Raw genomic sequence first — 27995 nt, 5'->3', positions numbered from 1 at the left:
TATCCATGCAAACAGGAGCAAATGTTTGGGGTTGTTACATGTACAGCATAATTAAGTGCACTTTTTTTTTACAGCAACACTCTGAGCATGTGTACTGAGAAATGAAGAATTCAGGAACCTTTCCTAGACCAGAAGGACATCAGGTCAGCTGCAAATAGACTACTGCAGAGGCAGTAAGGCCATATAGCACAAACTCATATTATCTGCAAGATGTTCAGGTTAGAATTAGGTTCCAGATAACCCACCCAGGAAGAAATGAGGGATTTCTAACAAAGAGCAATGATAGCAGTTTTTCGGGGATTCCAGTAGCCAGGCAGAAATCAACATGAGCATTGGAAGATGTTGGCAAAAGAGAATACCGTAATTATATCCCATTAAATTGATTCTGAGTCATGTTGCTCCTTCCCGTGGTTTTCAAAGAATAAAGAAGTCAGAAGGGGTCTACCAGTGATCTACCAGTTCCATCATCTAGCGATGCTCTATGACTGTGCATCTTGCCCAAGGCTGCACAGACTGGCTGTTCTCCCAGTTAGCAGAATGGGGAATTGAACTCTCAGCCCCTGGTGCTCCAACTCATATATAGTCAGATCAATGGTTTTGCTCATTTTCTTGTACAGCCTCCTGAAACCTCCGATGTATCAATCTCAAAGCAAACATAGGTCATTTGGTAACGAGCTAGAAAAGGTACACAGTCCTCATGTTAAAAACAGCCTCTAGGGCTACTACACATTCTCAGTTGTTGAACTTTGAGCCCAGTGCAATTATGACCAATTATTGTAACATGCTTTGGATTCTCAGCAGGAGATACCTTGGGCCTGCTTCCACAGATGCCATTCTGGCGACAAACTCACTGACATTCCAGCTTAAACTTGTGAACATTTTCCAGAGTAATATGCTGGCCTAAGCAAGCCTAATGTGTTTCTACAGACATATTACAGGCTGCAGAGGGAAGCCACCAAGTCTGCGAGACGTCTTGCAATTCTTTCTTGCCTTATCAAAACTGGGTAAAAAATATCCACTTCCCACAGTCCAGAAAGTTATGGTTCTTCAGTCATGCCAGGCAATGATATTATGGAATGTTCACATTGTAAGTCTAGTTCTATGTGGATTCCGCAACAGAACATAATGCCAGAAGACTAAAATGTCCCTTCCTGGCACAAAAGGGTTAACAAGAACTGGGTTGGGCCTCTGTTTATGGTTGCTTGCCATGCTAAAAGAGGCTTCCTTGGCTGGAGAGTATGCACCTGGTGGGTATGGGAGGAAAAATGGGAATCCCAGGGACAGCTAGGGCCATAAGGACTGGAGATAAAGATGTTTCAGGGGAGCAGAACAACAGAGAGAGGGGGGGTGCTGAGGAGTGGAGGAAAGCCCCAGAGGCTGCAGATGGCCACTTAAGCCTAGCCATGCCCTCTTATTTTTATTACCTGCCTGACTGCATGCTTCTGGCCCCAGGGACTAAGGCATGGAAGTACCATCTTGGCTAGGGACATGGCTTTTCAGACTAGCCCATAAATGAGGAAGTAGGCTCCCTAGGGCCAAGTGGTAAAGCCAGCTGGGCCCCTGTTACATTGCCCACACTGGTCCAACTTCATCACTGGTGGTGGCAGCACCAGTTCAAACAGCTGAGGCAGTTCAAGTGCGACATGGAGGAGGAGCAGAGCCAGCATCCAGGTGCTGGGACCAAGGGAGCTGGGTAAGAGTAAACAGGAACTGCACCTTTGACCCTTGAGTGAGAAGATGTAGACCTCAGGGGAGGGTAAGAGTGTGAAGGGGCATCCCTCATGGGATCTGATCTTAAGCTGGAAATCTGTTTGGTTGCTGCTTAAATCATTCTTTCATGTCTTGATGATCACTGTGAGAACCTTTTTGACCCCCTCTTCTCCCATGAAGAGCATGGGAGCACATAGTCAGCAATCTTTTATGCTATGCTTTCAACACTAGGAGTGCATCTATGCATTAAGCCAGTCACAGACAAGAAAGTTGTGCTTCTTTTCCCCCACACTCCTAAAGAGAGATTTGGAAGAGTTCTTCACATTTTAGCTTCTCCCTACTACTTTGTATTTTTATCTGCTTCCAAACAATCCACCAAGTTTAAGATGTGATGTTCTGAGAGCTGTGTCACTTAAAAAGGCTTACCTACACAAAGAACATTCAGAATTTTAAAGCAAAGCAAAGTGTGCTACTTATATATCACCTCATAGCTCTTAAAGTGCTTTCTGTTTAAGAAATTATAGAGGCCACATATTGTGCCCCCCACCCCAGCAAGCTGGATATTCAGTTTACCAGGATGGAAGGCCGAGTCATCCTTGAGCAGCTACCTGAATCTGTTGGGATTAAATGCAGGTTGTGAGCAGAGCTTTTGACAGCAGTACTACATTTTAACCATTGCACCACAAGGTGCAATGCATTACTGTGTGTAAAAGTAATGTATGCGTCTATTTCTACTACATTTATATCTACATCTATATCTATTTTGGCTGATGGACAGCTCAGAAATTTTGGTATTTGGCTGCAGAGCTAAAGGCTGGGATTTCAATTCCCCACTGTGCCTCCTGCAAGTAGAGCCAGTTTATGTGGCTTTGGGCAGGCTGCACAGTCTGTGCACACCTCCAGGAGAAGAGACAGGTAAACCACTGAATACTCTGTATCTGGAAAATCCTGGAAAAGGTCACCATAAATCAAAACTGACTTGATGACACATAGTTAGTATTATTATATCTGTTTGAGGAATGGAACTTCAGAGATGTTGTTCACTTAAATTGCCATTTGATTTAATGGGTCTACTATTCTGGTATGATTTGCTACACTAAGTAACAGGATTCGGGCCATATTCATGGAATAAAATCCAGTTTTTCATTTGCACTCCCCGTGTCTGAGGAAGTGATTTTTGATCCCTGAAAATTCACTCTGAAACAAATATTTTAGTCTTTGAAATGGCTAACTATTTTGCCTTTTTTCTTTTCCCAACAGAGGGTAAATGGTGGAGCCAAAAAGGTCGTGGAATGCAATCATCTGAGCTTTGGCATTTCTCTCTAAAGCTTAAAGGTATACAAGATAAGCACAGTGTCCATTCAGAGCAACAACAGGAGGTGATTACATAATCTTTTTAGCTTTGCTGTGCTAATTTTGACAGTGGTTCAGGCAAAGGAATTCCAGAACAATCTCAAGTTATGTTGAGCTACAGGACCAAAACAAAACTCAAATTCCAGAATTCTGATACAGTACAAGCAATGCCTTTATTAGAATCAGCTGTAACAGCACAAAATATGCAAGCTTGGGGGCTCTGTAGAATTTCATCAGCCTAAAGTTAAAAAAAAAATCAGGGACCAAAGTCTAGCTTCCAGGACACTATAACTGAGATTGGCTTAGTCAGGAAGGCCATAATGCAGTAAGCAGGATGATATACGGACAACATCCTCAATCCAACCTTATAACACAAAATAATCTCCTCAAACTCATAAACCTTGAAGGAAAAGTCCTATAGTTAGGATGATATGATGTTTAAATATCATAAGGACCTCAACATCTATGTTGAAGCCATAAGAGGATCAGCTCAAGAGAACCATAGGAATGCCCTAGCTTGTCATTGGGCCCACATAAAAAATCCAGGTAGATACTGGATCATTTTAGAAAACATCTGTGCTTAAGAAATCAGTGGAAAACATACAAGAGATTTTTATCTCCGGCCCTGAAAGATAAATTAGTATATTATGAGATTTCCTCCATGGTTATACTAGTCCTGTTGAGCTAGCAGATTTTATTCCATTTCATATTTTTTTTATATGAAAACACTGTTAGCCACTTCTAGCACATATTAAAATGTTCCATAATTCTGAAACCTTTTCTCCATTTTGCTAGTGAAATGTTTACTAAAGACACAATACTATTGTAAAGCAGGGTGGGCAATAGTTAATGAATAACTCGTATTATAGAACACTCTTGTTCTTGGAAATGAAATTGTTTTATAGCTGTTAGCCAAGGATTCTTTTCATATTGTTACATGCTGTTAAGTAGCTTTCCACATGTAGGGTTTTTAAGGTGTGGGATGTTGAACAAATGATTAACCTTTTTCATTGTTCAGTGAGGCTTCATAGCTGAGTGGAGACTTGAGAACAAATTTCCTCAGCCCTAGACCATCACTCTATGTATACATCACATTGACCCTCCAGTGCCACTTCCCTTGTGTCAGACAAATGGTTTGTTAAGAGTCCAGGTGTCAGTTAATGTCTCTTTAGTGCAAGCTAATAGCTGGGGAATTATTGTCTGATAGGTATGCATACTGTGTATTTTGAAGGTTATAGCTAGCAGAGCTTATATAAAGGAACCATAGAATAATGGAACTAGAAGGGGACTGTAGACCAGGGGTCTCCAACCCCCAGTGGGCCGTGGATTTGGCAGGACCAGGCCACAGAGACAGATCTGCAGCTCCCCCTGCACTCACGTATGGATGCATGTATTGTTTGTTTGTTTGTTTGTTTATATCCCACCCATCTGATCAATTGACCATTCTTGGCGGATGTACGCCCCCATATACACTCACGGACACACACATGCCCCGCCCATGTATGCACAGACACACGGACGCCCCCCACGCCCCCCCCCACATGCATGTATGGATGCCCACCCATAGCACAGACGCACACATGCACAGACGCACACATGCCCTTCCCACACACGCACACACACCCCATGCATGCACGGATGTGCACAAACCACACACACACACACACACACACACACACACACACACACACACATGCGCTGCCTCCCCACCCGCCCACTGAACCAGTTCACAGTTCAAAAAAGGTTGGGGACCACTGCTTTTTCAAGTACAACCCTCTGCTCAGTGCAGGAATCTAAATCAAAGGATATCTAAATGATCCTATGAAACATCAGAATAACACAGATCTATAAAGAAATTGGTATATTTAGATCTTGAATATGTTATTTATCACAAAATCCAAAGCATCTCCTAATGAAGTAAACCATCCCATCTGTCTGATGCTTTAAGCTTTCCCCTTGTAATTTGAGAAATCTCTTTCTTCAATTTTTTTCTTATTTTTTGAGAAATAGAAAACCCATCAGTAATGTAGTTCACAGTTGTTGAGCTGTCTTTTAAAAATTCAATATTTGAGTCTGAGGGCTTGGCTAAGCTGGATCAGAACCATGGATGGGAAGGGAGGTTTGCTCCTATCACAATCCTAATCAGAGCAGAATAATACTCCATGCACCTATACTTTGCAAAAGGAAACTCCCATATCTTCCCATTATGAATAGTAGGTGGAATGTGTAGGAAATTCTAGTGACTACCAAATCACAGTCAAAAGTTAAAAGAATATTCCCTGCTCCAGGCCTTGTTTGCAATCTAACTCAGCTGTACTCATCCAGCTTTGACCAAACATTTCAAGACATCAACAGTTAGGTAAGGGCATATAGGACCAGAGCCACACCTTGTTTAACTTTTAGTCTCTCTCCCTGCTATTCATTTGATTGCTTCTAATAAATACTGTATTCAGTAACTGTGTAATAAATAATTCCCATTACAGTAAAGTTGTATCTAATACATTTTTATCCTCTTTGATACCAATATGCCTTTACAATGCAAATATTTGATATCTGGAAAGTCCTATAAAGTATATCTGACAGATAGTTGTCAAATTTTCTCTTGAATGCCTCCAGTGTTGGAACACTCATCATCTCCTCAGGTAAGTGGTTCCATTGTCATACTGCTCTAACAGTTACAACATTTTTCCTGATATCAAGCAAAATCTGGCTTGCTGTAACTGGAGTCCATTATTACATGTCCTGAACTTTGGAATGATTGAGAACTAGAGATGGGGATGAACCTCAGCCAGTCTCTGGCAAGAGCATGGGCTTCCCTGCCCCACCACCTTCACTGATCACCCACCCCAAGAAGGAGGCGAGACAGCCAACGCCATGCTCCTGTCAAGGACTAACCAAATAGCCAAAGTGGAGGAGGAGAGGAGTGTGCACCAGTTGGTAAGTCAATCATTGGCCAGGGAGGTGGGGGAAGGGAAAACACCACACCTGTAGTGCCATGTGTACAGACCAGCATGAACCTCCGAAGCAAGGTTCATGCTCATCTCTGTTGGGAACAGATCTTGCCCCTCTTTTGTATTAAAACGTTTCAAGTACAGTATTTGAAGAGTGCTATCATATCTCCCCTCGGTATTCTTTTCTCAAGGATAAACGTGCCCAGTTCTTTCAGTTTTTCCTCCTATAACTTGGTTTCCAGCCCTCTGATCATCCTTGTTGCCCTGCTCTGAACTTGTTCCAGTTTGGCAGCATTCTTGTTTAAAGTGTGGTGTCCAGAACTGGACACAGTACTCAATATGAGGCCTAATCAGTGCCAAATAAAGGGAAACTGCTGCTTTGCAGGTCACACATGGACAGAGATGAACACACACACACAGAGAGAGAGAGAGAGAGAGAGAGAGAAGGGACAGTGCATGCATATTTCCAACTGAAATTGGGAGACTCAAGCAAGTTGCTTTCCTGAATATCTTTTGTATCAAAAGTGTTCAGCCATGCTTTTCGTGTATCTAATCACATAACAAAAATATTACAAATATACCACAAGTATTTTCTCACTCAGAGGGAATTAAACATGACAGTTTTTCTACAGATTTTTTTTTGTTGCTCAAGGAAATGTGGAGAAATCCACCAGTAGAATCCATTAGCAGAAAAGAACCTTGTATAACATGGCTACAACTTCAAAAGCTCAGTTGTGTGCCTTTGTAATATAGGGAATTAATGATCACATACAATGACTAGCGATTTGTTAAAAACAGTAAAACAATTTAAAACAAAACCAGTCTGAAGCAATGTAAACACTGTTTAAAATGATGTACTTCACAAGCTAGTCAATACTTGAATGCTTGGAAGAAGGACAAAGTTTCAGCATGGTGGCAAAATGAGGCCAATTTCAGTATCATCTAGACTTCCATAGGGAAGGATTCCCACAAGTGGGGGACCACAACAGAGAAGGCCCTCCCTTGCATTTTCGCATTATGTATTGCTCCAACTGGAGGAACAACACACCTCTCTCTTTCCTCAGGTGTGCCCATGAAGAGATTGGAAGCGTATGCTTCCAGTTTAGACTGTCCAGTGTTCTTTGTGCTGTTTGAACTGGAGGAGCTCTGAGAGGACAAATGGGACTCATGCACTTTTGTTGAATGCTCCCCAGCTGAAAGCAACTCTGTGGCTGCTGCAGTTCCTGCTGTCACTGCCATTCACGCTACCAATAACACCGGAGCAAATCCTACTTCTTTCTTTGCTTCCTGCTATTTTGCCTTGCAATTGTTTCCTAGTCGTCTCCTGTGCAGTTTCTATAGCTATATGCTGTAGTAGGAGATCTCTCTGGCGGTCTGCAGTACCATGAAGATTCACCACACTTGCCACTGAATTTTAGCAAGACTACAGTATCCTATTCAGTCATTCTTAAAGCATATGTGCTGCAGTTGTGAAGCAGATCACTATAATCCCACCACCTTTAATGAGTCTGAAGACGGGAGCTTCTGCTATTTGTGGGGACTCTCCAGGAAACAGTGGCATTGCAAACTATGTGAAGAGTCCTCAAGGGCTGCAGGGTCTCTGCTCTTTATATTTGTTACTCTCTACATATTGGAAACAGTGGTCCACATAGTCAAAGCTAGGGTTTTTCCAGTAGCGATGTATGGAAGTGAGAGCTGGACCAAAAAGAAGGCTGACCACTGAAGAATTGCTGCTTTTGAATTGTGGTGCTGAAGGGTCTTGAGAGTCCCCTAGACTGCAAGGAGAACAAACCTATCCATTCTGAAGGAAATCGACCCTGAGTGCTCACTGGAATGAGAGATCCTGAAGCTGAGGCTCCAATATTTTGGCCATCTCATGAGAAGAGAATAATCCCTGGAAAAGACCCTGATGTTGGGAAAGTGTGAAGGCAAGAGAAGAAGGGGACGACAGGATGAGACGGTTGGACAGTGTCATCAAAGCTACCGACATGAATTTGGCCAAACTCTGGGATGCAGTGGAAGCCAGGAGGGCCTGGTCCATGGGTCACGAAGAGTCGGACATGACTTAATGACTAAACAACAACAACAACCAGAACCAGACAGGGCAAAGCTAAAGCACTCCCCTCTAGGTATGGTGAGTGTCCTTGCTTTAGGAATGGCTGAATAGGTCTTTGGTTTCAGAGGGTCCAGAGTATACACACACCCCTATCCTGGTAAGTTGCCCAGCCCAGCTTGAATTTTTTTCCCCTTTACAAGATAGAATCATGTGTAAGAGTCTGATCCTGGCTTCTTTGAATCAGTGGTTTAAAGTAACCAGAACTCTGGATACACCACGAGAAAGTATGTTTGGTGTAAAACAGTATGTTAAAGCTTCCAATCTCCTTGCAAAGGGAAAGGGAAGAGATCAGGGAATATAAAATGGGACAAAGTCCATGTTTACAGTCCACAATTCCTATTGTCCAAATACTGTTTTGCAGTTTGGAGAAAAAAACTTGTTTTATGTTCTTTACTTTGTGACCTCATCAAGCATATGTAACATCAGCAGGGGGGTGGGGAGAGCAACCTTAGGGCAGACAGATTTATTTCAGTGTGATCTTTTGTAGATTATAATCTGAAGAAGTGAGTTGCAATCCATGAAAGCCCACGTTGAATAAATCTGTTAGTCTTAAAGTATTACAGGAATTTGGTAAGTATATATGTTTGTTTCCGTTACACATGCAAAAAGCCTGAATCACACTAATAAAACCTAGCTATTTGTAAATAGAGGAATGAATTTTCTGTTAAGCTATGCATATACAAGTCAGAGTTTCTTTTCCCATTTGAGTCCATTGACGTATTGAACTACTTCATGCTAACAAAGAAACACATTCCTCCACTTAATACCTGCACAAATACAGTGGTAGCTGGAATTGAGCTGCTCCTTTAATTTCCCCTAGTTTTCTATCTCTTACAGTATATGCATTTAAACAAACATAGTTGATAGTTTGCACTAAAATAGGGAAATTATTTATTTGCCTGAATGGGTTTGGAAAACTTTTTCCAAGTGCACATACAGCTGGTATATTGTGCAGTAGGGCCTTGGGATTTCCTGAAATGAGTTCAGCAGGCTGCAAAATCTAGAGGAATGCTGCCCTTTTTTGCTGTTTGGGGAAATCCCAACTCCCAGGCGCATGGCATGAATAAAGATCACTGAGCGGGGATGTGTGATGGGAATATCAGCCAAAACATCTTGCTCGGGCAGCCCCAGGAAACACCATAAACTTGACAGGGCTGATGCTGGATAAACTGCAGTAACAGAACTTATGTGCCTTCCTGCCCCTTTGGACACCTTCTACATGCAGGATGGGAATCAATTAACAATCTGTGCAGGGCCTGGTCCAGATGAAGAGTGAAGCAGACAGCCCTCAGTGGTGGAAATTCTGTCCAATGCCAGGTTTCAGCAAGTGTATGGAAATGGTTTAGCTGTGACAGTCAACATTGCGTACAAATATTCTGTTTTTTAAGCAGAACAATTTTAAAGTTACAGCACTGGTCGTATTCAGCAAGATTGGAATGGCTGGGCAAGCCAGGAAATAATGTGAAATCTCACAGATTGCTATCTGCGAAAGCAACCTTAAAATGAGTCCATGTTATTCTGACAGTGTCAGTCACCTGTATCCCTATGGCATCCTCCTGAATTTTCTAAATTCAGGGGGAACACACATCGTGACAAAATACTGTGGCTTTTCATTTCTCACCTTTCTGGGATATAGATTGACATGTATTTATTTTTTTACCTACTTAATAGGTATTAAGTAAACTAATATATATTAAATGAAACCAATATTCAAATAAAATGTATACCAATTAGAAGCGCTTTGTCTTGCTTCATGGATTGCCATGACCCACAAATTGCACCCCAATGGCCCCATGAACCAAGAATCAATTTGTTGGTTTGTTGGCTCACAGCCAAGGCTCACAGCCTTCTTATGTCCTTTATAGGAAGAGGAAGGAAGGGATCAAAGCAATCCCCCAGCCCCGCTGCCTTTGCAAAGGCAGAGGAGCTGCGGGATGGCTTGGGTCTCCTGCTTTCCCTCCACTTCCTATGCCCCCATGGCATAGGAAGAGGAGGCAAGGAATTAAAGCGGGATCAAAGCTTTGATCAGGTTATGATCCTTTTCCTCCACGGGGGCATAGGAAGAGGAGGGAAAGCAGGATGCAAGCCATCCTGCAGCGATGCTGCACTGGGAGATCACTTTGATCCCACTTAGATCCCTTCCCTCCTCTTCCTATGCCCCACAGGCAGAGGGGAAAAAGGGAACCAAGCCATCCCCCAGCCCCAGGCATGGGATTCCCTTTGAGCAGACTTTCACAAGCCACCCAAAGGGAAAATCCCTCCTTTCTTATGCCCCTGAAGAACAGCTGCTCTGCGGGGGGGGGCATAAGCAAATAGGGGACGAAGGAATGAATATAAAACAGGTTATATTTGTTGCTTTATATTTGGCAGGATCTCTGGACCTCAAGAATACAAAGCAACGAATATATTGTATGGTAAATCAGGGATATTTGTTGAATATCCAGAAGTCCTCATGTCTAATGCTGATCAAAGATCCTGTCTAATGATCTTAAGATGCATATGTAGTAGAAATTAGCTACTGCAATAAAGATTGCTTCCATTTTTAACTTTTTTTAACCTGTCTGGCCCTTACTTTTCTAACTTGTTTAGCAATATTTTTACTCTGAGCAAGGAATCCAGAATGCAGCCGCCTTATTGCAATTGCATGCAAAAAACCCTATTTTCCTGTCAGTGAGCCAGTGAGTGCAAGTATCAAGAACATTCCATGATCTCAAAAAGTATATCAGGATCTGTCAGAAATAAAGCAAACAAAACCCAGCCAGATTGACAAGAAAAGCTAGATTTCAGCTAGAAAATGCTAGCTTCTTGAAATCAGCCCAAGCCAGACATTCCTGTGTCAGAACTCAGGAAGTAAAATGGCAGGAATGTTATATGACAGGTATAATGTCTTTCATAGACCTTGCCCAATTATAGCACTCATCTTCCACTCCAGAACATTTCCAAAAAACAAACAGCAATCCTATAAGTACGGCAAAGTGAAAAACGTCTGCTGGATCTGAAATCTTGCCTTTCTGTATAGCTTATCAATAACACAATTCGGCACTATAGATTTCAGATTAATTGTTATGCTTAACTGCTCCTATGTCACATAATCTTATATGAACACTGTTAAAACATCTTGTTCCTTATACCTTCATGCTACTTATAATCAATTCCTAAAGCAGCTTTCTCCTGCCCATCCTCTAATCACCCTTCTAAAAACACAGGAACACCCCCCAAAAGCAAGCAGCTTTCTGTTATTATTCTGTGTGACACTAAATAGCAGATGCCCCTAGCAGCTGTCAAGAAACTACCCTCTGCCTTCAAGCATTTTATTTACTGTGTTGTAGAACTATACCTCTTCCCACTGCAGGAGAAAGAAACAACCACATTTCATCTATCATATTCTTCCTGTCTTAGATGTCTTCTCTTGAATCTCGGGGTCTTGTAAAGCTGTTTTTGTCCCTCCTAGCAGAGGAGTCAGATGAATTGTATTTCAAGTGGTTTGCTGTTACTTAAAAAAAAACAACCCTTCTTATTGTTGTTCCTCTCCCACCAGAGGTTGGACTTTGTCACGGCTATCCTGATTTTGGATGCAGCAGCTCTCAGTAATGAGGTTGCATTCAAACTGGTCTCCAAGATTCTAACTAAAGAATCAGGCAGACGTTATATAAATGAGATCCTTTATTTATTCATCTCTGATTTCAACTCTTCATTTTTGTCTCTGTGCTCTACTGCTGTCACCGTACTGCTGTGCTGAGTCATTTATGCAATTTTGTGATGAGTCATTTCCTGGTAATTCTTCCCACGAATTATGCCTTCCTTCTGGCTAGATTATTCTCTATGCCTTTCCTTCTAACCAATGTACTTGATTCGTTTTGTACTGACACACATTACATCCTACCCACCAGTCAGATGTTTAAGACTGCAACTCCCATCAACTCCCACTACAGTTCAAGTCACTTGAAAGAAACCAAAGTACGGAAGGCTGCATAAGGGGTTTTTTTTTCAAACTACAGCTCTTTGTATTTTCAGAGATACAGAGCATTCTTGCAATTTCAGTCATGGGAAACAAACTAGCTCCAGTGACCACTGGAGGTTTCAGTTGGCGTAAGCATGACATTCTGAAAAGGGCTTTGCTGTCAGGGATTAAAGCCAAGTGCTTAATTTAGCATGCCAGTTGTGGATTTAGACTGTGTGCAACACTGCATGAGGCCCAAAGAAGACATCCAAAGGATCACTGGGATGGTTCGGCCTTCAGATAGAGGCAGCACTAAAATAGTGATGGGGCTGGCAAAGAGACTAACTTGGCCCACCTCCCACTTCTCTGCTGTCATTGATTGCATGGCTGTATATTCCAAAGGGAGCATTTGGCTTGCTCACCTTGCCACCATTTTCAAACTAGGATAACTACCTACAATTAAAATGGCATGTGGCTACAGCTTCGATCTGACTGGTGCTTTCCTTTGCATTGCTTTCTGTTGCTTTGCAGTGCAACTCCTTGTGTTTCTGGGGAGCAGTGTGTTGAGCCCTAGACTTTTGTCTAAACTGCTGTGCACCTGCCCACCACCAATGTTTAATTAAGATTCACATCTCATTTGCCCATCAGCAATAAATGGTGTATAATTTAATCTCAGGCAGCAAATTATCTTGAACGGCCCCTATGTGGATATATCTTTAATAAGGGTGGAAGAACCATGTATTTAGTATATATTAGCAGAATGGACAGGGTGGAAGCACCTTTTCAGTAACAAGTTCCTGTTTATTGCCTGTTCAAATAGACATTTGCAATATGGGTTTGTGTACACAAGCAGAAATGGATCATGATCTGATGAGGGGAGGAGACACAAATACACTGGATGAAATTCTGTAGCCCAATCACATAAATGGCATAAAGTTAAGAAATATCTGTACTAGACATTCAACGAATATCCCTGATTTGTCAGATATTCATTGCTTCATATGGAGTCCAGAATATGAATGTGAGATCCTGATGACTATGAAGCAACGAATATAACCCTTTTATATTTGTCCCTTCATTCTCTATCTGCTTGTGCCCCCGTGGATCAGCTGTTCTTCAGGGGCATAAGCAGGGAGAGATTTTCCCTTCGGGCGGCTTGCTGAAGCCTGTCCAAAGGGAATCCCACCCCCAGGGCTGGGGGATGGCTTGGGTCGGGCTTTCCCCACACACACACTTTTTGCCTAGGAAGAAGGGGAAAGGGATCAAAGTGATCCCCCAGTTCTGCTGACTTTGCAAAAGTCCACCTTCACTTTTACAAACTTTGGTCAAGTAACGTGCTCTGACCTCAATACGAGCAGCCATCATCCAGGCCAGAGCACTGGCTTTTCTGTGCATCCAAGTCTTCAGGCCTTCCTGCTACTTTGCCATGGTAAGGAATTAAATATTGTGCTGTTGACATCCTGAGTCTCCTACCACCTTTGGTTTCTGATAAGCAGAGAAGAGAATTGTTGAGCCTGTTCTGAATTCCCCACTGGGAAAGGAAACACACCTAGCCAGTGTCATGCCCACATATTTTGCTGCCTGAAGCAAAGGGCAAGGTTTCAGCTGCTTCCCTTTCTACATAACCAAAATGGCAGTTGCATCTTACCTCAACACTTGCAAATGGTGAAAAATGCTCATACTCTTGTTACTTAAATGCAGTAACCAGACAACCACGAATGCAAACAGCTCTCCTTTATTTAAAAAAACCCTTTTTGGAAAAGCAGGTGTCCTAAGTGGGTAGGCACACCTATCACACCATACTGTAGCATGATATTTATCCCCTACTCCCGGCCGCATGGTCCCTCCCTTGTTTCCCCATTGGTCTGGGTGATTCAAGGTGTACAGCCTATCCCGTTTACACCTAAACCAATCATAGGAAGTCCCACCTTTTTTTACATCTCCCACTCCTCTCTTTACCTAGTACCCAGACTCTTATTTGTTTCTTTCCTTATTTGATATATGCTCTCTTTTCCTAACCTCCCTGCAGTCATTCTAACTGACCCATTAAGTTCCTTCATTCTTGTCTAGTCCTACTCACTCAATCTTCTTGTCAGTACAATAGGGTACCTCCCTTATTTGCACTTTCCTCTTATAATTTTTCATGACTTCTTTCAATTCCTTGTGTTGGCTAATGAACAGAGAGTATGTACTGATTATTTTACCATGACCATTTACTCAATCATCCTGTCCTTACAGGGACTTGCAAAAGGAGCACTGATTCCTCTATTTCTCTCAAAATGAGACAGCATCCTCCAGTGTACCTGAAAGACCACATCAAGCAGATTGCTTGCCCCCCCCCCCGCACCCTGTTGCTTGGCCCCACCTCCTGGCATTTGCCATCTGAGATGGCCAGCAAACCTCACGTAATGCTAGGGCTGACTGCCATTTTCAGTGGAGGGGGCATATGGCCCCCTGGGGGCCCTGGGACATTTGAAGGGATCCACAGACGCAAAAACAATTATTCACATACCACCTTCTAAGGTGTATTGTGTGACTTATACAATCCTGATTTTGCCTATATTTATTTCATATTGTCTTTACGGCCATGGCCAGAAAAAAAGGTTGAGAATGGCTGCTTTAGCTTGCCTTTGTCATTGCCATCTACCTCAGTTCCTTGGATCTTTGTATGGCTGTGCTGGAACCAGGGTCTCGGGCATCCCTGGATTCAGTGGCTTATTGCCAAGCTTGGTTAATAACTGATCAGAGCAAGACAAGCCAGACCATGAAATTAAAGAAGCCTATGTGTGACTGTAAGGACTGAGTAAGCTGAGGATAAAGAGAATGGTGCTGGAACAATGTTAGAAAGCCAGATATTTGAAGGTCTGAAGCCCTTCAGGCAGAGGTATTGTCAGGTCTCAGGAAATGCTGTGCCTAGAGATCTCTGTATCTCCATGTGAGGAGACAACTTTGAGCAGTGCCAGAGAAGAAAGTTGTATTTTATTGGGTGTGGAGTATAATTAATGGCTAGATGGATACCCATTTTTTCCCCACCGATAGCTGTGGCACACATAATGTTTATTTAGAACACAGGCCTGAAATCCATATCATCTATCACACTCTTAGCTGAGAGCACGCACACACACATACACATTCCCACATTAGTTTAAGTTGTTACACTTCCTGTGACATCCAAAGGGCCTGTTCCTGGTCTCAGACTATGGCTCTGAAAACTCAAGGACTGGGGAGCTGCTGGTCTGTCTACTCTAGGCAGCAGCTAATTATAATTGGTGGTTTCTCAGATCTCTTTGAACAATCTAGAGTCAGCCTTGTGCAGATTAGTCAAGGGAGGGACAATCCTGTGGCATTACTCCCTTAGATTCAGTCAGTCATAGGCTACATTTGCAATTGATGGAAGGTAACTGTAAGGCAATAGCAACGTTATGGCATATAATCATGCCATTATATAGGTAAAAGAAATTCAGACTGCGCAGATTGATTCAAAATCTTAAATCTTCATTACTGTCATTGCGTTCATTACTTGTTATGTAAAACACACCCATCCAAATAACCTGAAATGACTCTTCAACGATGTAGAAGAAAACCAAAGTTTGATCAAATTGAATCCAATTTAAATTCCCGTCCTATCTATGAAAACATTTTTGCAATATTTTGGAAGACTATCAATAATGCAGAAAAACAGTAAGATAAGTATGGTCAAAAGCCAAAGAGTACTGCTTGTACTCTGATAGCCCTTGAATCTAATTTCTCTTCCACCAGCTATCCTATCATTTTCTATCCCATAGTCAGGCTATAGGTGCTGTTGCTTAGGTAGTCAAAATGTGTCAATCATATACATGTGGGAAGCATCAGCATGCTTGGAAGGATGTCATAGTTTGGAGAAGAAGGAAAAGAGGAAGAACTGGGAGGAACCCAAAACATCTCAGTGACATCTAAACATGCTTGGTGGGTATGGAATGCTGTGCTGACTGACTGTGGGGAGAGGTAGGAATGAAATGGAGTGGTTAAATCCTGAACAGGGAGCCCCCTGCATTCCAGCGTTTTATTTTTAATAACTGAGGGGGATAAATCCCAACTGTATTCTGTACTAAGCATTTCAATTGAATTTTGGACTTTTATATTAAAATGCTTTCCGTTCTTTCAAAACTATAGTCCTAGACAGTCGTGCTCCATTCTTTGACACTAGCACAGGCCTGTTGTAGCATCTAATTCGTAGTTTTTAGGATCCAAGAAGACCTCATGATCCAGCAGCCTAATGGTGAGTGAGACCAAATGAGAAAGTTCTGAGGCCAGGAATTTGTTCTTCATACAGAGATGAGTGGAGTATATTCCTTTCACAGAGAAAACCAATCCTAGGTAATCCCTAATTTTTCTCAGTTATACAATATAGGGTTGGCAATGAATTATTTTGGTGTTGATATATGTTAGATATGTCTGCTCACCAGCTGAGAGATTTACCCCTAGATGCAGGTTCACCTCTTGGCTTGCTTACTGTTATTAGTTTAGACTTCCAAGACCAATTTATCAGTTCTTTTCTGTTGTTACAATTTTGCCTCAAATTAGATTACAAGATGTGACAGGTTTTAGATCTGTGTGGATTTTTCCCTCCATGTGTATATCAATTGCATGGAAGGAGAGGCAGGACCTGCTGGTCATACATTTATCAACTCTGGCATGACAGCATTGGTTATGCATATTTGATATCTGTAGATAAAGGGTCTCATGCATATGTGCACAGGACTCCTGTTTCTCCACATGCAATGGTGCCTCGACTTACAAACTTAATTAGTTCCAGAACTCTGGTCATAACTTGAAATGGTCATAAGTCGAAGCACCATTTCCCATTGAAATGCAATTAATCCATTCCGTCTGAAGAAAAAAATCACAAAAAAATCACTGCAAGACCCATCAGAAACATGATTAATCCATTCTGGCTGAAGGGGGGAAAGAAGAAGAAAAGCAAACAAAGCATGCAAGACCCATTGGAAATTCAGACAAAGCAAAGCAGAAAGCAAGCGAAGCGTGCAAGGTCCATTGGAAATGCCAAAAAAGCAAAGCAGAAAGCAAGCAAAATGTGCAAGGTCCATCGGAAATGCAAAAAAAGCAAAGCAAAAAGCAAGCGAACCCCCAAGACCTATTGGAAATGGGGGGGAACCCAAAAGCAAACAAACCCCCCAAGATATCTCACCTGAAGATTAAGGCACAAGAATAAAAGGTGGCATATATCCAGAAAGCCATTTTTATGCCTCAAATATGAACCACAATTGGACTCTTACAGCAGTTATGTAAAGGAGAATGGAAAATATAGTGCAAAACAGTATGTAGATTAGATCAATGAGTAGCTATGTGTCTTGTATTATCACTATCATAGTTCTTATTACTGTAGGTGCTGCTGTTAGTATGAATCTTAAATGAAAAGTGCAAAGATATAGAGGAAAATAATAGAAAGGGAAAACCAGAGATCTGTTAAAGAAAATCGGAGATATTACAGGAACATTTCGTGCAAAGATGCACATGATAAAGGAAAAAGACCCTAATTTTGGGAAAGTGTGAAGGCAAGAGAAGAAGGAGACAACAGAGGATGAGATGTTTGGACAGTGTCATTGAAGCTACCAACATGACTTTGACCAAACTCCGAGAGGCAGTGGAAGACAGGAGGGCCTGGCGTGCTCTGGTCCATGGGGCCACAAAGAGTCGGACACGACTTAATGACTAAACAACAACAACAATCAAATAAACTGTATAATGATGTAAAAATGCAGCAAATCAACCAGATTTTCTCCACAGCACAGCTGATGTCAGCTGGTCCTGTGGGAAAGTTTAGCTGGAGCAGGCTCTGACGGTTGCGCCCACTTCCCACAATTTAACCACATTTAATTGCAGTTTCTTTTGTTATTTGGCACTTCCCCCAAGAATCCAGTGATACTGGCAAGACACAGGGAGAGTTCTGTGAGTTTCAATCATGCCTTTAAATATTAACAATGTGCAGCATACCATAAGATGCCATTTGTTATTCAGGCTTGTTTGAGAAAATTGTACACAAACAATTAATCAACTTTTTCCATATGTGTTTTTCTGCCTTATCTGAACTACTTAGAAATTCCTTTGGGACCAGCAAGATTGCTGAAATCATCACGAAGGCAACCAAAAGGCACATCTCATAGTTCTGAAAATCGCAAGCAGTATGACTTCTGTCTCTCACTATTTGGAAACCATATTTCTTTCATACAATAAGAGTGCATAAAGACCAGCAAGCAGCACATTACAGTAGCCCTCATTTAGCAGCATAGTTTCTTTGTTAGCATCACACCATAAGCAATTTTTTCCTACTGGATACTGTACTCTTTCAAGTGTGTAATAATCCTGACATAAAATAAACAATGAATAATTCTCATTCCTTTTCAGTTCAGATATTACTGGCCTATTCAATTAAAGACTAAGGATGAGAATACTTTCCCCTCATCCACACATCAAAAGGGGTGTGTGTGTGTGTGTGTGTGTGTGTGTGTGTGTGAGAGAGAGAGAGAGAGAGAGAGAGAGAGAGAGAGAGAATGTGCTGTCAAGTCAATTCTGACTTAGGGTGATGCTCTTCACAGTTTTCCAGGTAGAGACTTATCAGAAGTGGTTTGCCATTCTCTTTTTCTGTGGATGCCCTGAGACTGTGCAGCTTGCCCATGGCCACACAGGCTGGCTCTACTCACAGGAAACACAGTGGGGAATCCTACTTCCAACCTATGGCTTTGCAACCACTAAGCCACTGAGCTATCCAGCCATAGACCAGTTTGATGAATTTTTCCCTTTCTGAGGAATAGATTTCTGTCTCAATTCAAATTCATACCGAGCATGAGTCCTTAGTGTCTGGAGCTTATTTTTAATTAGGATGGTATCATTTTTAATCACAGTTTTTGAAACTTGCCTGCTTGTATGCACTTGTAACCAAGTAAATGAAGACTAGTAGCAAAGGTTGTTCAGACTTGCCATTAGCACATATAAAAGCAAACCTGAGAAGGAATACTGTTTAGCAGTTCATTAATTATGTTATATATCCGAGTAGTAATATTGTCAGTTTCTCTTTGGTGTTGTTGCTCTTTGGAAGTCAAACAACTGTTAGCACTCTTTCTGCCTCCCAACTCCCCACCAAGAAGGCCCTGACCCTTCTCACCATGCTCCTCAGACACTTTTGTTTATTTAAAGTACTGTACTTGTTTATCATTTTTCTACTGACCAGGATTCCCAAATCCTGGTCAGTAGAAATGTACAATAGACAGATTAAAATTATTCGAAACATATTATTCAAAACAGCTTTAAAACATTCTCTAGAAGCCTATTTTAAAGTCTAATACCTTGCACAACAACACTGTTTTGACTGCCCACTGAAAACTTAACCAGCAACCAGTCCAGATTTTCTTGGTCTTAGTTTGGACTTTGGTTGTATACAGAGGGAGCATTATAAGTTCTCTTTTTCTATATTTCTTATTGTGAAAATGCAAAAAGGACTAAATTATTGTCACAGAAACATGAACTTTAAATACATGGGACACCCGCACACCCAACCAACGTTATTAAGTCCAATTTTATATTTCATTTCTGTATGTTTGCATCCCACATTCCATCTATGCTTATACTTCTTTTGACACAACGTACTACTGGTTCCCACCATCTATTTTTCCACCTCACTAAATCACCCAACTTAAAAAGACAACTTTTATAAAAATAACATACAAATGAACTCTTGGCTGGCAGTTTTCCCATGGGCTGAGCCCAGCTTCCTGCCATCTCTTACATAAAAGAATGAGGTGCAAACCACGCACCACTGAATCATGAGCCTTGTCTCAGCCCATGCAACAGGTGGGTTGTCCTTTTTTTCCTGATTTGAGTCCATTAATCAAAATTTCATTCATCATTTTGTTGTTCAAGAAAGAAAGCACCAATTTATTTTTAAAATACAGAAGCACTGTGGAGTGGAAAGAGAGGGGTTTAAAAAAACAAACCAAAAACTAAGTAGCCAAATTTTCTGCCATCTTACAGACTATATAATAGTGTAATAAAGAACATTTTGTTATTGTTGTTTTGGACCTCCAACGCAGCAAGGAAGTAATATCCATGAGAAAACTACAGAAGATGCTCTTCCACTTCCTGAAGCAATAAAAATTGTAGGAACAAGGCAAGATATTTGCTGCCTGGCACAGAGCAGCAAGTGATATCTCTTCCTCCATGTTTGAGGAGAATCAAGTTATAAGACATAAGAGACCTGCAATTCCTCAAGCCCTTTTCTTTCTCCTTGACATTGGAAACTTACAAAAAGAAACTGGCTAGCCATTTGCTGCCCTTCTGTTACACTCATTCAAATTCTAGAGGCAGTTGTTTCAGTCTGTCTAATAACAGGACTGGCCCTGGAAATTTGCATGCTGCCTTTTTCATTCTTACCAGCAAGGCTTCAGGTTTTAACAAGGAGACTAGCATAAAAAGTAAGACAGTATGTCAAGCGACAGAAACAATACTGTATATCCTTTTCAATCTTCTGATAAAACATTTGAAGTCCAACCCACTTTCCAATGTGTACAAGTTAGACCATTTCTACTGCAAGGCCAGAAATGAAAGCCAGAGTTTTATCAGCCATTGGGACTGTGCATTCATTCCTTCTAACTTAAGAAATTTAAAACATCATCCATTCGTTTAACAATGCACATCATGTGGAAGTGTGTTTTTTTCCCCTGGAGTCACCTTCTGGTTCTTAATTTAGTGTGACAGGCAGCTTAGTGAGTAGCTCAGCAACAGGGTGACCTTATGCTCTGCCGGGGGTTTTGAACGTTTTATTAGCCACACTGGAATCTTTCCATCTTTCTGCCTTGTACCTTATTGCTGAGCCCCTCATTAGCGCAATTAATAAGCTGCTTCTGTCAAGGCAATCAAACAGAGGGATCTACAGCAGCCAAAGGCTTTGGCAGATCAAGTTGGGGGGATTCCGGGTCATACTGGGGAATTATAGGGGAGGCTTTCATCTCTCTCCACGGGCCCAAACAGTCCCGGAATTGTAGGTCTGGGATTCTCTCAGGTCATGTTTGTTTAATGCCGCCTTTTTGGTAGAATAAATCAGTGCCTCTTGTCATGTTGGATAAAGTCACAGGTTCAGTGGGGAGAAATTGGCAGGACACCCAGATATTATTAGTGATGGGGTGCACAAAAACCCATGCAAGATAATATCTTGGACTAGGCTCTCCTTCGAGATCACCCACACGCACACTTGCTCTCATAGCCTCTTCCTGGGCACACAACAAGCCTGCTTGGTTGTGGTTCATCCCAGGGCAAGGCCTGGACTTACAATGCCAACTAAGTGCATGGGGGGAGGGGGGAGCACCAGGATGTATTATGTGTCTTGGATACTGACCTGAGATGCCACTGAAGTAATAACCGAAATGTATTTGATATATTGCAAAATATCGCAGAGATGGGGAAAGCAATAGAAAAGAATAACAATTTAATTGACAGTTGGTGAGCTCAAAAATCCAAATCAGTTCAGCTGAAATGGGCAAAGTTTTAATAGTGGAGCTGCTATTACATTGCAGTTCAAGTTTAAGTTAGACTGTGACTACCTTTCCAGAAATCAGTAAAAACCATGCATTATTTCTGCCCTGAAACAGAATATGTGCTTCTCCTCCCCACTACTTAACCTCCTAACAATATGAGGTAGATCAGACTGAGACCACAAAGGACAGATTATTCAGACAAGGAGAGGAAATGTTAACTTCTTTGGATTACAACTCCTAGAAACCCCCAGCATAGCATAGAATAGCTACCTGGGGAATTCTAGGAGATATAACAACCCAAATCAATATTTTCAAAGCTCTGAAATCAGTGAGCATGAGTTGCAATTTCCCAAGTTTGTTTGTTTGTTTGTTTAAAATATTTTTACCCCACCTGTCTCCATATTGATTGATTGATTGATTGATTGATTGATCGATCGATCGATCGATCGATCGATCGATCGATCGATTGATTGATTGATTGATTGATTGATTGATTGATTGATTGATTGATTGATTTGTATCCCGCCCATCTGGTCTGGTCGGCCACTCTGGGCAGCTTCCAATAAATATTTAAAATACAACATAAAAATTACAGACAATCAAAGCACATCCAATAATAAGCAAATAAGGAAAGGAAAGGACAAAGAAAAGAAAAAAGAAAAAGTTAGGTATTGACTGGAGGGAAGGCCTGAACATATAACCATGTTTTTAATTGACACTTAAAAGTGCCCAGCATAGGGGCCGCACGAATCGCCGGAGGAAGGTTATTCCAGAGGCGAGGAGCCACCGACGAGAAGGCCCAGTTTCGTGTCTTTTCCTTCCAGGCCGCCCTCAGCGTTACACTCCTCAGCCTCACCTCCTGGCTCGTGCGGGTGATCCGGGTAGATCTGGGTGGGAGTAGGTGTTCCGCCAAGTATCAAGGTCCTAAACCGTTTAGGGCCTTATATGTAAGCATTAACACTTAAAAAGGACCCATAGTGGCTTACTTCATTAAAAGGTCTTTGTCTGCTTGCAGAAGGACAGCAAATATGGGACCAGTCTGGCATCCTGTCGGAGGGAGTTCCAGAGCTCCAGTCATTATGTCATACCAGCTGGCTCTCTTTCTCACCACCCAATGGGCTGTCAGCCTGCCACAGAAGGGTCCCATCAATCCTTCCTTAAATCATGATAGTGGAGTACTGGATAGCCACAACATTTGTGCATGACTTGGCATCTAGACTTTTCTAAGGAGCCAGTTCTTACAGAATAAACATTCAGATCGGAGCATCATACAGCATTAGGAATGTTGAAGACTGCAGCTGCAGAAGCTTATGTAAAAGGTCAGTTATGGACACAAGAAAACAAACAGTTTTTTCCTCCATCATCCTGGAGGAGGGGAGCCAAGCTGATACTAGAAAAGCAAGATAAAGTTAAAATAAATGAAAACAACCACTCTCCCTATTTGGATTTAGGACTACATCAGTATGTTGAAGCAGGTGCTTCCAAATTTCCTATCCTCTGCATAGACCTTTTCCACACTGATTTGGCTACTGAAGAAGACCTGGAAACTTGGGAGTGGATTTTAGAAAATACTCAATAGATAAGTAAGATATCAGTATTCAAACCCTGCATTCTCTGATTTAAGGATTTCTTAAACCTAGAAAAGAGTAAATCAAGCAGCAGTTGTGTGCTGTCAAGTTGCCTCTGACATGGCAATCCTATGAATGAATTGGCTCCAAGATGTCCTGTCTTCAACAGTCCTGCTCAGCTCTTGTAAACTCAAGCCTGTGGCTTCCTTTATGGAGTCAAGCAATGGTAGCAACATTAATTATTGTGCAGTGCCTGCAAAATGAATATATTCAAGGAGTCTCACATCATACACATGATAGATTGCATTTGGGAGATAGAAGAAGTGTGTCAACAAATTGAAGGGAAGGGGCACAGAGAATGACCAGGGCATGGAAATGATATAGACAGGAGATGCAGTGAAATAGGAAAAGATTAAGGTCCAAATTAATGTAAGGTCAGCAGAGTCAGTCCCTCTGCTGCATCCCCATTCTGAAGGCATTGAGACAATGAGAAATGCCTCCCCTGGAGATTTCAATATTGTCTTCCAGATAATCAAACCTCAAAGGTTCACATGGATGGTGACACTTGTCTGTGGTATTTTTGGTGGGAAGCATAGAACTATTGCACTGGCAACTGGATTCACAGATGTGATGAATTCATAGTGGGTTTTGGTTCAGACTTTACAGGAGCTCTCCAAGGTACTGAACCTATTTGAGGGATGTGGGCCAGCACCTTGAACAGTTGCTAAAAAACGTCAGATTAAAACCTAAAGCAGACTCATCACTACATATCTGGATTTACTGGCTGTCTTTGCAACTGTTGTTAGAAAAAATTAGTACTCCGATTGTTTCACCAAATCTGTTAGGAAATTCAAGACTCTCAAACAAACAGACTCTCTCAATGCAGATAACTTTATTAAAAGTAAAATATCTGTTTGCAAATAGAGTGACGTGATGCAACAGGCATCCAGCAGGAGCCCATTACAAAGGCAGCTCTGAGACTGACAGTGAGCATGAAGAAAACTGAACCTAACTTGAAGGGGAACTCCAGGCTATGGTAAGATGGTAGACTTTCATGTCACTTTTGTACCTTCCAACCAATCAGATTTATATGGGAGTGAATAGATCCCCATTTTAAAACACAGATGTCCCTCGCATTCTTTTGTGGAGTTTGGAGCCAAGACAGATGGCCAATCGGAAACCTTGGAAAGTTGCTTTAAAAGAATGAAAATAATCACCTGATAAAGCCACCCAAAAATGAGCAAGGACAGGATGTGGGAAATCATTATGAAAAGAAGGAGAATGCCAGGAAATAACATCCATGACTGTGCATAACATTTTGTTTTAATGATTGTGGCAAAGATATCTACAAAACAGTGTGGCAAGGCTACTCCTCTATTTTAAAGCTTTTTATGCAAGGCAGTGCCAAAGATGGAAGAGAGGGGTGTCTTGAAATTGCCTATCAACAATGAGCATCTGGGCAAGAGGCTAAATAGGAACACACGTTACCTGATTATATTCCTCTAGACTAGGGTACGTTGTACCATATTTCTGCTTAAATTACAGCCATTTCAATTTGCCTCATGCCATCAACTAATTTCCCACTTGTGGCAAACCTATAAATGAATGACCTCCGAAACCTCAGGTCTTGCAAGCTAAATCATCATACCCCAATTTAATGCAGAACTATCTATTATAATCCTCTTTTCTGCATGACAAATCTTTTGTTAAAAAACACACTAGCCTTGAAGCTACCCTATTCCATATCTAAATTGTTGTTGTCATCACAGTTGTGCTACTCCTCCCTCCCTTTGATGTTTGAACAGTCTTGGGCCTCAAGCTGATTTTAAACAGCCTTGTGCATTTCAAAGACTGCTTTAGTTTTAATTAGCTTCTTTTCCATTATGGAACTAGTGCAATAACACAACAGAAGGAAATCAAAGGCAGGTCTAGAGAGAAAAAGTAGTGACAACAAGATGATGAACTGTACTGAAAGCCCTACCATAGAAAACAGTAAGTAGTGTGTGATTAAGATTTCCAAGTACAACTAAAAGTTGAGAAAGAAGATTTTTAAAGATACCAATCATTGCAGCAACAGCTCTTTTGTTCTCTGACTGATGGTTCAAGTGTTCAGGAGTTTCTTTTCTCTTTTTTTTTTCTTTCCTTTCCTTTCCTTTTCTACTCAGAATTCAAAATACTGAGCTCTGAAGGCTCTCCAGAAGCCCATACAGTCCTCTTAAGGCTTTGTAGGAGACTGGTCAGATATGTGCTTTGGCCATTTACAATCATCATCATCATCATCTTGGAATTGCAAAGCTGAAAGGGACCATATGGATCATCAACCCCAGCCCCTGTCAAGGAAGCACAGTGGGAAACTGAACTCCCAGTTTCTGGCTCTGCAGGAGGAATACAAACCACTGACATATCCAGCAGTTTTTTTGAGTCAATGCATAAAAGCTGTTTTTGAAGATGAACTTATTAACCTGTCCTTCTTTGTCTCCTGGCCCCAATCGCTATGATGTTTGCTTCTCATACAACAGGAGCCCACGACAGAGAACAACAATATAATGATCCTGTAATGGATCTGTACAGACATTGCCAACAATCTCTAACCTGGCATTCTCCAAATATCCTAGATCACCATTCCAAGTTTGGCCAAGTAGAATATAGGCCAATATGAGTCACATCTATATAGACTTAGTCTCTGTGGGCAAAAAGAAACAATCCAGAAGAGGTGCAAGCTGTGCTACAAGTCAAACAGGTTTGAAGAACTCAGATTGTGACTGGTTAATATTATTGTTCAATAGTATGATAGATGCTAGCAGTAACAATGCAGCCAGAGTTGCATATTGGGACCTAAGTCCACATCAAGACCTTTATCCCAGTTCCCAGACACTTCCTCCCATTAACTCCGAAAAGATCAACAAATGCTGGAGACCATGACAAGCAGTCCTGGTATAACTACCTGGGCTGTCATGTGGTGCTGTCTATTTTTGCTGCCTTAAGGGAGTCTCTTTTTTTTTTAATTTCCTATGCTTATAAGCAGAGGAAGTATTTAATTTGCCAGTATCCTCAAGTGGCTTCTCTTATTAAGCCATTTCATGATGTTGGAAATTCCCATCCAAATGAGCCTGTACAGCCAGAAGGCTCACTTTTGGTTTGTTCTCTGCAGTCACACAAACAAAGAAGTACAAGCCTCTGATAGAGGCTCAGAAAGGTATGGGTAGGACTATTCTGGGAATGGGCTTGTCTACTCCAGCAAAGATGTCAACTGATCACCATCTTTAGGAGCAAACCAGCCTGTCCTCGTAACGAACTAAATGCCTGTGTCATCGTCCCTTTGTGTATTATCTGTATCCTCACCTGGACAAGTGTCTCATCATCAGTGAATAAATATAGGGGAGAAAACTGGATTTTGATTCACAAAATACCACAATGAAATTTAATATGATAGTTTTTAATGTGTTACAGCATTTTCGTTATTCTCTCTCTCTCTCTCTCTCTCTCTCTCTCTCTCTCTCTCTCTCACACACACACACACACACACACACACACACACACACACACACACACACACACACACACACACACACACACACACACACACACACACACACACGAAGCCTTATTCTAAAACTTTTTTGACAGAAACCAAGGTTCTCAGCCTGACTTTGTTCTCATGAAACACATATATTACAAACTGGTCTGAACTTGTTGAGTTCCAGGAGGGAAAAAGTTAAAGCCCAAAGGGCAACTTGCTACTGCAATTTGTATAATGTTTAGCATTTGGATAATGATAAGCAAAGTTTGATCATACAAGTCCAGAGAGGACAAGAACATTCAGCAAAGCCCAAATAAGGGGAAGATCATCGGAAACAAACTGACTCTTAGGGGTCAATACTGAGTACTTTGTAATGTTATTCTCGGGAACATTCGTCATCAGGAATGGTCTCACTCACTCCTGGGTCCATTTTGTGCCAACTGTGTTAGTGTACCTCATGTTTGCCTGAACTTTGCTCTGGCTTTTAAGTTTATAAAAACAAAATGGCCTTTGGATCCTGCTGCAGTTCCAGAGAAGTTTTAAACCAAAGGGCAAGACCTTATCATAGGAGTTCCACAACAATGCCCTGTGGCCCAGTTGGAGCCCAGCCTTTTGCTCAGAAGCACATTAGGTTTACATTATGTGGAAGTCACTGCCCCCCCCTCAATAGGGAACACTCCTATATCCACAGTATTTTCCCCATTTGAAGGATTTTTCAGGCAGCAGGATGCTGAGCTGTCTAAAACCTGAAATCTTCCAATCAATGCAAAATATAAAGAAAATTGTATAGAGTCCCCTTCCCTATTTCAATCATTCCTCCTTCAGTCTGATTGATCTGGATTTCTAGCTTGTTCCATTTTTCCTTTCCATCAACAACAAGCATTTTGTGTAATATTTGGTGCCAGGAGAGAGACCAATGTGTGAAACAATTTAGTGGTGTTTATTCATTAAGAGTAGATTGGAAACAAAAAGTTTGAGTCCTCTAGTGGGATAGCATGGAAATGTAACTTTGACCAATTTTTTGTTACATGGAGAACAGTAACTTGGGACACTCCACGTTACTTCTAATCCTCTGTTCCCTCCCATGCCACCTGTAGTGTTCCCCATTTATTAGGTCAATGGTTCATGTTTTGTTATGTAATGTAATGGTTCATGCATATGAATGTTGCTGAGAGGCGGAGCTGAGAGAAATGCTATAAGAGGCAGAGGCAGAGAGTCAGAGTCAGTCAGTCAGAAAGTCAGAATAAGAGTAACAGGGTCAGTAAGAGTGGAGTGTGAGAGAAGGGGATAGAGTGTGGAGTTTGGGAAAT

The 27995-nt window shown here is 41.5% G+C and overlaps 1 protein-coding gene and 1 long non-coding RNA gene across 3 annotated transcripts in view; one reads left to right on the top strand and one right to left on the bottom strand.

Annotated features, from left to right (window-relative positions):
* Positions 1–11573, bottom strand: part of SLC16A1 (solute carrier family 16 member 1) — a 78655-nt gene extending 67082 nt beyond the window's left edge. Inside the window, exon 1 of the mRNA XM_078393368.1 lies at positions 11468–11573. The gene's annotated coding sequence lies outside the window, so the exon portion shown is untranslated. The remainder of the gene's footprint in view (positions 1–11467) is intronic.
* The window catches only part of LOC140706561 (uncharacterized), a 50099-nt gene extending 23336 nt beyond the window's left edge, over positions 1–26763 (top strand). Inside the window, exons 2-5 of one of the 2 annotated variants that reach the window (XR_013545135.1) lie at positions 75–143; positions 2971–22916; positions 24090–24201; positions 25331–26763. This is a non-coding gene — a long non-coding RNA (uncharacterized LOC140706561). Of the gene's footprint in view, positions 1–74; positions 22917–24089; positions 24202–25330 lie in introns of both variants that reach the window. The other variant, XR_013545134.1, reaches the window with a different exon arrangement.
* Positions 26764–27995: the final 1232 nt, after the last annotated feature.

The sequence above is a fragment of the Pogona vitticeps genome, chromosome 4 (assembly GCF_051106095.1).
Source record: "Pogona vitticeps strain Pit_001003342236 chromosome 4, PviZW2.1, whole genome shotgun sequence".
In the NCBI taxonomy this organism is placed as follows: Eukaryota; Metazoa; Chordata; class Lepidosauria; order Squamata; family Agamidae; genus Pogona; species Pogona vitticeps.
The sequence above is the reverse complement of the archived record's forward strand: the minus strand, read 5'-3'. Positions and strand labels throughout refer to the sequence as shown.